Source organism: Mustela erminea, chromosome 13, assembly GCF_009829155.1.
Source record: "Mustela erminea isolate mMusErm1 chromosome 13, mMusErm1.Pri, whole genome shotgun sequence".
Lineage (NCBI taxonomy): Eukaryota > Metazoa > Chordata > Mammalia > Carnivora > Mustelidae > Mustela > Mustela erminea.
Genome location: NC_045626.1, coordinates 58,646,816 through 58,659,173, shown reverse-complemented (window position 1 = coordinate 58,659,173; position 12,358 = coordinate 58,646,816). Strand labels below are relative to the sequence as shown.

The window sequence follows — 12,358 nt, the reverse complement described above, 5'->3', positions numbered from 1 at the left end:
TTCAGAGCTAAGGCATACCATAAATGAAGCATTTTATGATGGATTTTATAGCAAATCCCAACTGCATACCTTCAGGGCCAATTTCTCACCGGAGACAAAGATCACCTGCCTCCAAGCACCCCCATTTCAATTCCACAAGCCAAAAGCCAAATTAATCGTCTTACTTTCCCACCCCTCTTGCTCTTGCCCTTTGCTCCCCGTTTTATAAATGGAACCACCATTGGCTCAGTGATGCAAGCTCGAGATCCAGCCATCATCCCTCCTCCTCCATTCAGTCCCCAGATCTCATCGCGTCTGACTTGCTAACACTTCCCACACCTGCCAGCCTCCTCTACGCCACCACTTCTACTGCGACAGATGGGCGGGTAGCCATGATGGCCACCGGCGCCTGTACCACAATCCCCTAAGGCTCCTCCCCTTCCGGTTTGGCCCCTCCCATGCTCCGTCCACTCTCGTCGGAAGTGAGTTTCCAGTGCAGAAAGTCTTGCGAAATCTTCCTCTCTTTTGCAGCATTGGTGGTTCCTCCATGCCCTCAAGATAACACCCACACTCCTTAATAGAGCTACGAGGCACTCATTCAACAAGGATTTATTGAGCAGGCCCTCTGTGCCAGGTCTTTAGAATAAACGTAAACAGAGCACATATGGTCTCTGCCCTCATGAAACTATGCTCGCGGGGGAGCCAGCGCCACACACATAACCACACCAGTCAACTCCTAATTGCAAGCTGTGGCTGGCTCTGTGAGAGGAAATGTGATATGGAATGAGAATGAGTAATGGGGGAGGGGAGGTTTGAAAGGCTTCCCCCAAGGAAGTGATGAGGTGGGGGGAGGAGTTTTCTAGAAAAAGGGAACACTAATTATAAAATCTATCTTATAGGAGGGAGCGTATGCTTCAGAAACTGAAAAGAAGGACCCTTCGCTGGAGTGGAGAGGGCAAGCGTGTTCCATGTGAAATGAGACCCCTTCGGTAAGGAGGGGTGAAGTCACACAGGGACGATCATCAGGCCGTGCAGAGAACGATGTCCTCCCTCTTCTCCAGTATATGCAATTGAATCGTTGTGGCTGGGCTTCCAGATGAGCTGGAGACCAGGAAAATACAAGCGAGATCCTTGGACAAGGTGAGTTCAAGGAGGTTTGAATCCTAGGCAAGATGTCATGTAGAAAGTATGTCATGTCTAAAGCTAAAGAGACAGTGTAGCTGGAGACAGGCATTTGACAAAGCTCATCCACGGCCACTGTCCTTCACAGCCCACAAGATCTTCCTTTGCAGACACACGGACCCACTTGCCATTCCACAAAACCCTTTGTGCCCTCTGTTTTGGAGCCTTGCATATGCAGACCCTACATTGAAAACATATCTCTCTCTCTCTCTCTTTATCTCTCTCTCTCTCTCGCCTCTGCTCATCGCCGGCTGATCATTGCCTGCTGATCCCCTACTTATCCTTCAGAGCTTGGCTTAAATACAACCCCAGCAGTATATGTTCCCCAAGCACCTGGGCTTGCCCGTGGAGTCAGAGTGATCCTTAACGGTGAGCTGGCCTGTCTTTTCTCACTACTAGCCTCCAATGTCTAGGGGGGTGAGCTCAGTAAATATCTGTTAAGTAAATAAACAATGAATTACTTAATTATTAATCATTTATCAACACAGAGATGCTAAAAGAAAAAGACAAAAAGAAAATCTCATAGGCAGCCAGAGAAAAAAGACAAAATGATTTTCAATGGGCAGGAGCTAGACTTACATCTGATTTTTTTTTTTTTTGACAGAAAAACAATGGAAGTCAGAGAACAAGAGAATGATCTATTTTAAAAAAGAAGAAGAAGAAGAAGAAAATTAGCTGCCAACCTAGTAACACACTGTACCTGGTGAAAATATTCTCCAGGAGTGAAAGTTAAATAAAGACAGTTTTACACCAACTAAAGCCAAAGTATGCAAGTGGCATGGAGATCCACACTCAACGAAATATTGAGAGGCTTTCTTCCTGCAGAAGGAAATATTCCCAGATAGAAGGCTAGAAATAGTAAACAGTAAATATATGGATACATACAAATTAAGATTGACTATATAAACCAGAACTTGTTATGTCTGGGTGGAGGGAAGAGAGGCAGTTCTCTTTGGTCAGAACAGAGAAGTGTTAGTTGGAATATGGAAAAAGAAAGAAAAAGGGAAAATACATTTATTGAGGATCTGCTATTTTCCAGATTTTTCTACCACGTGGCTACTATTCCTAGGGATAGGGACTTTAGTTTCTGAGCATTTTTTAATATACTGTAACTTTACAAGACAAACTCAAGAAATCCCACTGATTCTTAAATTCATTTATTCTATGTGGAGAGAAAAATAACCAATGACTCAGGGCCAGTTCTAAGTGCACAGTGAAATCTTCTCTCCTCTTCCCATTCAATGGCCCAACACAACAAAATCTTACTTCTCACTGACTCAAAGTCCTCTGCAGGTGCAGGTGACTCTCCATGACAGCTGCCCCCCTAGGTTGGCTCAGTGATCCAATTTTAGAGCATTCCATCTCTTTTTGGCTCCCACCATTCCCATGCCAGGGGAAGAGAAAGGAGCACCCATGAGCACCAGCAATGAAATGCTCTTTCTTTAACCTGAAGAAGTCACATGGCCGCGCACATTTCAAGAGGATAGAATAAGAACCAGGAGCTCAGGAGCCAAGAAGTAACCCTCCAGTCTAGGAAGAGCCAATGTTAATATCTACTTTAATCAACCTCAGCATTCTGAAAGTTCTCTGCCTCGATGTTATAAACCTGAAATTGACTTTTGATTTCTCCCTCCCTCTCCATCTCTGTCTCTCTTCTTCCTATTCATCTTATGCACAAAAACACATCACCCCTTTCTCATAAATGTCTTTTGAATTTGCCCCTTTCCCCTAAGGCAGCTGCTTTGGTCAAGTCAAGCTGCCTTCTCTCCTAGACTCATCGCTTCTCCTGCTTCCTGCTTCATCTTTTTCATTTTCAACACCAACTTCAAATCAAATCAGAATCTTGAATATGTTGCATCTCCTCTTAATGCTCTCAGTGACTTTCCATTGCCTCAATACAAAGTCAACCTCCACATTGTATAAAGATGTTCCATGAATGGGCTCCTCTCTTTCCCCAACCTCAACATCACCTCTCCCGCCCACTCCATGCATTAGCCATAACAAACAATTGTTGTTCCCCAAACCCCAGTGCACTGGAAAATACCTTCCATGGTTTCTCTACTTTCCTCCCAGAATCCCCACCTGGTCAACACCTGTTTATTGTGTAAGCACCATCTCAATTTCCCCTCAGAGAAGCCAGTTCTACCTTCTCCCCTACCCAACGTCCTGTGTTATTCAAAGGCATGAGCCTGATTCACTTCTGAAACATCACAGTCTGGCAGAGTGTCTGACAGAGTATTTTAAAATGTTTATTGGCTAATCAGTAAATGAATGAGCTCTTCTACTTGGCATTCATAGACACCTATGTCCCTATTTGCTGTTAATAAAAAATAATATTAATAGAGATACTTAACATTTATATGGCACTTACAGTATTGTCAAGTACTATTCTAAGTGTTTCACATGTATGAACTCACATAATCCTCCTAACAGCCCCAAGAGGGAAGCACTCTTTATTATTCTTATTTTCCTAATGAGGAACCTAGAGCCCTGATTTGGTAAAGAGCCAGGTTACACAGCTAGTAAGTGGCAGAGCTGAGACACAGACTCTCTCTAGAGAGAACCAAGGGCTACAGCCTAATGGCCCCTCAGGGTCCACACATAGACCCTGTGGTGGAGACACTCCATACCCCATATTTTCCCAACATGCAGTGCACCTGTCCCCTGGAAGCAAGGGAGGGTGATTCCCTCCCCAGTTCAAGTCCAGAAGGGACAACACTGGTGTGTTTGGCTGATTGCCATAGAGGTCTGCTTTTACCCTACTGATTCTCAGATCTACTAAAGGACATGCTAAGGGCATATTAAAAGTTCATGAGAATAAATTCAATCTCCGTCTAGTAATAATAATGAACACATAAGTGACAAGTATACAGTAGAAGTTTCTTCTATGGACATATATATATTAATTCAAATAATCCTCTTAATAACCAGCTCCCTTTTATCAGAAAGGGAAATAACTCAATCTGACCGTTGATGACTTTGTCCAAGATTCATCTGATACCTAAGTGACAGGGCAGGGATTCCTACCCAGACATCTGGTTGCAGAGGGTGTCCGCAGCACATGACCTCTCCTGGACACTGGCCTGGGGTTATTGCTGATCCAGGAAGGCAGAACTTGCTTAGCTCATCTTCCGTGCCTTTCTGCTTTCATCCTCTTTCCCCTGGATGCTCAGAGCTGTGCTGCCTCATGCTTTTTCCCATCAGCGCAGGCCAGGCTTCTCTAGATGGATGCCTCCACTGTGATCTGTTCTCTCTTTTTATGAGGAAACCAAGTTTGCCTTTTCCCTCCATTTGCACTGACCCATTAAGACAGTCTTTCCAGGAATTTCCTGTCCAACTGGCTAATTGTCTTCATAAAGTCATCAGGAATGAAGGCTAAAGATGGGGAGTTGTCCCAGCCTCGTGTCTGAGAAGCTTTGAGTCACCTCCAGTCCATATATGCCAAACTGATGTGATTTGCAAGGACCTGTCAAAACACGCATGTGCAGTTTTCATTAACTTGTTGTCTAAAAGGAAAAAGAGAGCTGAGAAGTCCTTTGCTGGGTACGTCCTCTGCAGGATAGAACCTCCAGCTTGTCTTTAATGGGAAACAACAGCATCTGGAAGCAGTCCACTGCCACAATTTATTAGAACATTCAGATCACCTCATGAAAGACTCTGGAGACACAGAGAGCAGATGAAAGTTATCAGTCCCATTGACACTGATCCTGACCCATCTGTATCCATCTTAATTTGTCATCCCAGCTTTTCAATGCCTGGACTAGACAGACTTCAAATGACTTTTAACTTTGTTTACTTCACTTCTGGGGGATACAAATTTTAATCATATTCATTTATTGTTACCTCTGAGCTGCAGAGAGATAAGAAACCAAACTCATGTCAAATTACCCTGAAGTTTTCATGATGGTTTGTGAAATGTGAAGGTCAGCAGTTCAGACAGATTTTTCTCTGATGGGGCAGGAGAGGATCCCGTGATTCTGAGACCTCCTCAATCCCCCTGGGTTGAGCGGGAAATAGAATATGGAAATCACAGAGAGAATATGGGAATAATCGCTGTGATTATACTTTAACTCAGCAGCAGCTCTGATTCCTTATTCCTCTGAAATGACAAGGTCACATCAGGTCATAAATTAGAAATAATATGAATGTGTGACTAATTCCCCTCACGGGGGTCACCAAGGAATATAGGAGATGGGGTCAATTTCCATAAAGCACCACTCCTGTCCAAAGATGTGACAATTTTCATTTTATGAATTTTTTGATTCACAGTTGTTTCAGGGGTAAATGGAAGGGAAAGGGACCCCAGGAAAAGCGGTCTGTCCTTTTCACTGGATGAAGTCATACGGAGTCCCTGCATCCTTGACCTTGCCTGTGTGTCATTTATCCTTGTTGAATCACGCAGGGTGGTATTTAAGAGCACATTGGCAAGCTTTGGGTGAACGCATCTGTAACATTTACATTTAGCTCACAACAGCCATGGTCATTTAACCCACCTCTGGATTCGGAGTCACACAACAAGTTCTTATGCAAAGCACCCCAGAAGCATCTTTTACCTATGTGATTTTGAAGGGGCTCTTCATTTCAATTCAACCATTATAGGAATATATTTGGGGTCTGCCAAGAGACTAAATATTATAGTATGGTATTTATTTCTCCACGTTAGGGCATCTCAATTTTATGCACTTTTTAAAAAAGATTTTATTTAATTTTTTGACAGACAGAGATCACAAATAGGCAGAGAGGCAGGCAGAGAGAGAGGAGGAAGCAGGCTCCCCTCTGAGCGGAGAGCCTGATGCGGGTCTTGATCCTAGGATCCTAGGATCATGACCTGAGCTGAAGGCAGAGGCTTTAAACCACTGAGCCACCCAGGCACCCCTATGCACATTTTTTAAAAGACGCGTTTATCTCTCTCTTGAACTTTGAATTTGGAGTTGTTATCTTCTTCTCCCTTCATTCCTATAAGAGGTTCTTCTCCAATTTCCATTGTTCAAGATCTGAAGTCACCTATTATTTCTTGAACTTGGCAAAAGAAATCTCTCACAGGTTACAGCCAAATTATAAGCAGTATTCTTATTATCTGGGGGAGAGGACCCAAAATTTCTGGGATTATGAAGTTTATGTGTTGGAAAATATTTGGTCAACTGTGACCTTGGCGGCTACTCTACTCTGTATCACTTCAGAAAGTATCCAGCAAAGAGAAATTCAACCCTCTGACATTTTCTTGCACCCAAGAGATACCCTCATTTCTTATGAAAGCTATTCCTTCCATTTTAGGGAATAGTGGAATATGGAAGAGAAAGGTACAGACACCTGGAATAAATCTTGGCACAATGGGACCTTGTCAGAAGTTGGCCTTTCTTTAAATCTTAGTTTGTTCATTGGCAATAATATCACCTGACTCACAAGTTATTGTCAGAATTAAGTGGGATAATAGACAGGAAGAGTTTACTCAGCAGGGAGCCTGAAACATTTAAGTGTTATTGAACACTGGAGTAGTAGTATCCATTCTAATGTTCCGAAATAAGTTATTTAGCTCAAGACATTGAGTATCATGATGTCACAGTCACACACACACACACACACACACACACACACACCCTTCTCAGTGCTACTATTGCCATCTGCCATCAGTTTCTCTTCTCCATGGTAAATTCTTAAATATTATTGTCCTCTGGCCTGGTGCTGTGAGCTCTCTTTTAAGCTTCCAGACAAGGTTATAATAGTTTGTAGTTTCTAAAAAGATTCTAACTTCAGGTGACAAGGTCTGTATCAGAACATGCTGACACCACATTGATATCCCTTTGGGGAAATGTCTCCGGTGATACCCAGACACCACTGTTGAGAAAGAGCCCGGCAAGAGCAAACGGAAGGAGATTCCTGCTCCACAGAGAGTCCAGGCAACAGATGGTAATAGAGAAACAAGAGGAAGGATCTAATCTGATGAGCATCGAGCCTGCATTTTTAAATTCAGGTCAACAACTCAACATCTATTTATGTCATGTTGGACTGCACCCTTTAACGCAGCATATGGTTACAAGAAAGTGTTCTTTTCTCTCCCTGACTTCCTCTTGTAGGCTTACACTCCCCTTTATGCAGACCAGCTCTAGAGTCATAATTGGGTCCACCCAGAGTCAAAACAATGAGGCCTTTTGTCTGAAAAAAACAAAACAAAACAAAACAAAAAACTATCCCTACTTATTGTGTAAAAATTGGATGGGCCCCAAATTGTTTTTTTAATTGAATTTTGGACTTTGTGATTAGTTTGTTCATACTTCTGCATCTTTCTTAGAGGGTTTGGAGGGCCATTTATTATTATTTAAAACAATAGTAACAACATGAAATTTTCAAAATAAAAATGAAGGAAATAAATGCTAACAAAACCAAAGTCTGTGTTGGAATCAGCCCACTGGAAAGTCCTACGGAGTTGCCTAAGGTATCTCAAAACTTGGTTTGCTCTGCTTATGGACAAGGCAAAGCTTCTGCCAAACAGCAGAGATGGATGCCTATAGACAGTCTGCAGGTTTCGATTATATTCATGTAAAAAATGACCAGTGCTGATTGGTGAATGTGTTGTTCTGGGGAAGCAACCCTGTCTAGAGACCTCTAAATATCCTTTAATAATACCCACGCCCCAGATGGAATGAAAGGGCCAGAGGGTGGCCTGGCCCCTGCCAAGTAGCAGGAGAATCTGGTCAAGCTTACAAGAAAGGGTAAGACCCTGCCTGGAACCAGCAGTCAGCAAGTGACCTCACCCAGCGGGGCTCCGGCCTTTCAACTTTTTCATTAAAGAAACCATTTTTCACCCAGACACCCAGGAGGCCTCCTTTCGCGGTGGGCGAGGCCTGTGGGCGGGACCGAGGCGGGTGGGAGGAGCGGACGCTCCCACCTGGGCGGCCCTTGGGTCCCGCCGGGCGGGGCAGGTGTGCTGGCCGTGTCCCCGTGCGCTTGCGCGGAGCCTGGGCCTTTTGGAATTGGCCAGGGGGAGCGGCTGTCTTCGGGAGCGTGGGGGGCGCGAGGATGGCAGGTGCACCCCAGACAGCGCTTCACCATGCAGTAAATTCCATAATTACAGGTCACCGAGTGGGCGCCCGTTTGAAGTGAAGGACTTTCTTGTTCCTGCGGCCGGCGGATACAATTTGGCCGAGATATCAAATGCGGATAGTAAAAATTTAATTAACAAATCAAAGACTTTATCTGGAGTTTTTAGAACTGTGGCCAAGTTTTCTTCGATCTCAAGAGCTCCAGTCAAAGCCAGAGAAGAAAGCCCCGCCTTTGTAGTGCAGAAAACTTACTTTTCCTGATGATTGCTCTCACAGATAAGGCTTCTCTTCCTTGGGAGAGTCTTCGAGGCCTCTGTGCAAAGGGGCTGCATTTTTGAGAGCTCTTTGACACTTTGCTCTGGTTAACCCTTTATCTTCAGAGCCCAGGATGATTCTCCCAGCAAACCAGGCTGTGAGAGATGCTGAGTCTCCCGTGTGAGGTTATGTGGACAGACAACACATCTGGGACCTAAACGCATAATCAGCACAGATCCAGACCTTCTTATTAGGAGCCTATTATGGACTCAGTCTTAGAAGTAAAGATAAAGTAATATTAATTACTTACAAACAACAATGTACTTTCACATCAGCCTTGCAACACATTCACAAGGAGAGAGTCAACCAGGCCATCTAACTCCAACGGCTGATGAAGAAACTGAGACTCAGAGAAGTGCCTCCCAGCCCAGGCAGAACTCTTACGAATAAAGCAACAGTAAATGATGCAAGGCAATGTGTAATTAACCTGTAATTAAAACATCAGAATCTAAATTTGGGTATATGTACTATATACATACATATCTGTTTAAAGCAAAATTATCAAGGTGTTATCTCTGAATATGATTAAAGGTGATTTTGGTTTCCATTTTTTGTATGCTTTGCTCTAGCTTTCAGGTTTTCTAAATTAACATGGGTTAAATTTATAATAACAAATTACCACAACAGTTAATTGAGCTCTTGAATATAGAGACCAAATGGCCCCAGTGGCTGATTCCTGATGCTGAGAACACATGGTTTTGGATTAATTGAACTAGATAGGATTGAACTGGATGGAATGGAGAAAGAGTGGCGTTCACTCAAGATGACACTCATAGGCTATGAAGTGGGTCTGGGAGAGTACTACAGAGGAGAAGCAGGGACCTGTCTCTAGGAAATAGCTATAAAGACACAAAAGTGAGACCAGACTTGACCAGAGGATTTAGGAAGCTCCCCCTTGTATCACTCCCTTTTCCAGTAACCAGAGAACAAACATAACCTGGAGGATTCTAACTATACTTAACCCTTGAACCATGCAGGAGTCAGGGGCACAAACCTGCTTGCCAAAAATCTGCATCTAACTTTTTTTTTTTTAAAGATTTTATTTATTTATTTGAGAGAGAGACAGTGAGAGAGAACATGAGCGAGGAGAAGGTCAGAGAGAGAAGCAGACTCCCCATGGAGCTGGGAGCCCTATGCGGGACTCGATCCCTGGACTCCGAGATCATGACCTGAGCCGAAGGCAGTCGTCCAACCAACTGAGCCACCCAGGTGTCCCTGCATCTAACTTTTGATGCTCCAAAAACTAAACTATTAATAGCTCACTGTTGACCAGAAGCCAATTAACATATTTTATGAACATAAACAGCTGATTAACAGATATTTTATGTCTTATATGTATTATAGACTGTATTCCTACAGTAAAGTAATAAGCTAGAAAAAAGAAAATGTTATAAGGAAGAGAAATACATTTATAGCACTTTATTGAAATGTTTATTGAAAATAATCCATGTATTAGTGGACCGGTGCAATCCACACCCATGTTGTTCAAGGTTAACTTTATTCTCCTATTCTCCTCTAGTCCATCATCTGTTAGTCCAGTGATTTGGAGAAGAGTGGAAGTGGTAAGGATGCATGAAGAGGGAGAGAAGAGGAGGTCCCTGAGACCGGAAGCGTAGGAGCAGAGCAAATCTACTCATCTGATTTGATGGCAAACATATCTCACCAGCTATGTCTAAATGAGGCTAAAACTGGAATGGGTTTCCAACATTATATAGCACTAATCTATCTGGGTGTGGGCAGCGGGGATACATAGATTATGAAGGGCGGGGGCAGGGGTGAGATGAGTCAAGGTTAAAATGGCCAATTCAGAAGCAGCAAAACTTAGTGCCCTTTATTATTGTAGGGAAGCAGACAGAGCTCCTCACCACTGTGTTCCAAGTCCGGGAACGTATCAGCATTGCCAACCATCTTGGGCCACTTGTCCCTTGAAGGGAAGTGCCTGACTAGACTGAGACCCTCCATGCCCAAGGCTGCCAGAGGGAAAGTTTACAATTTCCTCCCAGCTCTGTGCTGCAACCCCAAGCCTTTGCCCACCATCATCCCTGCAGGAGATTTCCACCCTAACCACTATAATGTTCTATTTCTGAGCATACATATGATCTAAGATGCATTTAACAATGAAAGCTATTTATAACCATCCGGATTTCTCTTTTAAATGGCCATCTTGTTGAAAAGACAAAAGAACATGCCTGGGATGTTCTCAAGATGAGTACAAGTCATCAGAAAAATTGCAAGAAGGTGCCATGATGTTTAAAGCATCACATGGTTTTAAAAACATATGTCCTCACCCCATAGTAAAAAGAGAAGGAATTTTTTAAGGGCTTCAAAAAACAATAGCATCATAAGTCTTAATTTATTTTTACAATTCACTGGGTCTGCAATGTATTAAACATGAGAGGCTCCTCTTGGCCGGCCTGTTTTTCGTAAGTGTGCCTTGGTAATTCATTTGCACTTGCTTAATGACTATGAGGGCTGCAGAGAAAGGCCAGGTCGATGGAGGTCTTCTTGAATGGCACTCAGCTAAACACATGCTCACTTAGGCACTGGAGCCTAAGGGTCTGGTGAAAGGGAAGCTGGCATTTAGACTACAAACTCTGAAGGGAGTGGTCCAAAATATCACGTGTCCCTATTAATTTGTTAATGCAATTAATTCATCAATACTTATTAACTAGAATTACTACTTAGGGGGTACGTACTGTACTACTTAGTGGGTACAGCACTGCAAGCTACTGTTTTAGCCTCACAGCATCCCTCTGAGAAGTAGGGAGGGGCTGTTATGCTCACTTGTGTTAAAGGCACAGTGCTGAACGCAGATAGGATTTGACTCCAGGTCTACAAAAGAACCTATTCCATGCTACTACCATCCCACAGGGAAATCTCTTGGTCTGCTATGAGCTTATGGTCTGTTTGTGTAGTAAGCTCCACATATGAATTCTCAGCTCCTTGCGATGGGATGGAAAAAGAGCACTGCAGCACTCAAGAGGAGTATGAGACCGTCCGCTTGAATTCCCAAGAGGGTTTCCAAAGAGAGCGCTTGAGCTGACTTTCCAGTGATGATACCTGGAGAGAAGTCTTGAAGGCAGCCCAGGCTAAGTGTTCCCGCAAGTTCCGAGTAGGTTAGAAGATGAGAGGAGCTAGTCTTAAAACACCTCTACGTGTTCTTGGCAAAACTTAAGGGGAAAAGAGTTATTTGCATGGTGGTAATTGTATCTGAGTTTAGGTCTATGGCAATAAGCCCCATCATGAAGCCCACAATACCACACCAACGACAACAGCTCCACTGACTGAGCGTTTACCCTGTGCCAGACACTGTTGTAAGTCTTTTGCAGCAGTTATCTCATCAGACCTTCCAGGAATACTGAATTCTGATCAGATCCCCATTTAACAGATGAGGAAACTGAGACCGAGGGAGGTAGGTAAGTTGCCTGTGTTCATTCTGCCACACATGGCAGAACCGGAGCAGAACTGGGTCTCTCTGATGCCAGAATGTACATCTCAGCATCCGGCCATCCTGCCTCCCCAGCGCAGGAATGATGGATGGAGGACACAGGTCAGGATTCCAATGGACTCTGGAAGGAATCTCTTGGGAGATGTTCTGTGGAAGCAAAAGCAGCTTGCACTGGGGATCAGAGGTGACTGTCAGAGGGTTGAGAAAGAATAAAATGAAACAGGATATGACTCAGGGGTTAAGAGTCATCATTTCCCTTTTCTTCTCCAAGAGAAGTCGATCTGGCAAGTAATGCAAGACAGAGGACATGGCTAACAGTACACGTGTGTGGCCCTGGAGGATGACAGGTGATGCACACAGCAAGAATCTGAATATTTGTCCTCCAAGGAGGCCC

The 12,358-nt window shown here is 43.7% G+C and overlaps 1 long non-coding RNA gene across 1 annotated transcript; it reads left to right on the top strand.

The window, feature by feature from the left end:
- The first annotated feature begins 484 nt into the window (after positions 1 to 484).
- LOC116572063 lies at positions 485 to 1,793 on the top strand. Its single transcript, XR_004278115.1, has 3 exons — positions 485 to 613; positions 879 to 1,119; positions 1,766 to 1,793. It is a non-coding gene; the product is annotated as an uncharacterized LOC116572063 (long non-coding RNA).
- Positions 1,794 to 12,358: the final 10,565 nt, after the last annotated feature.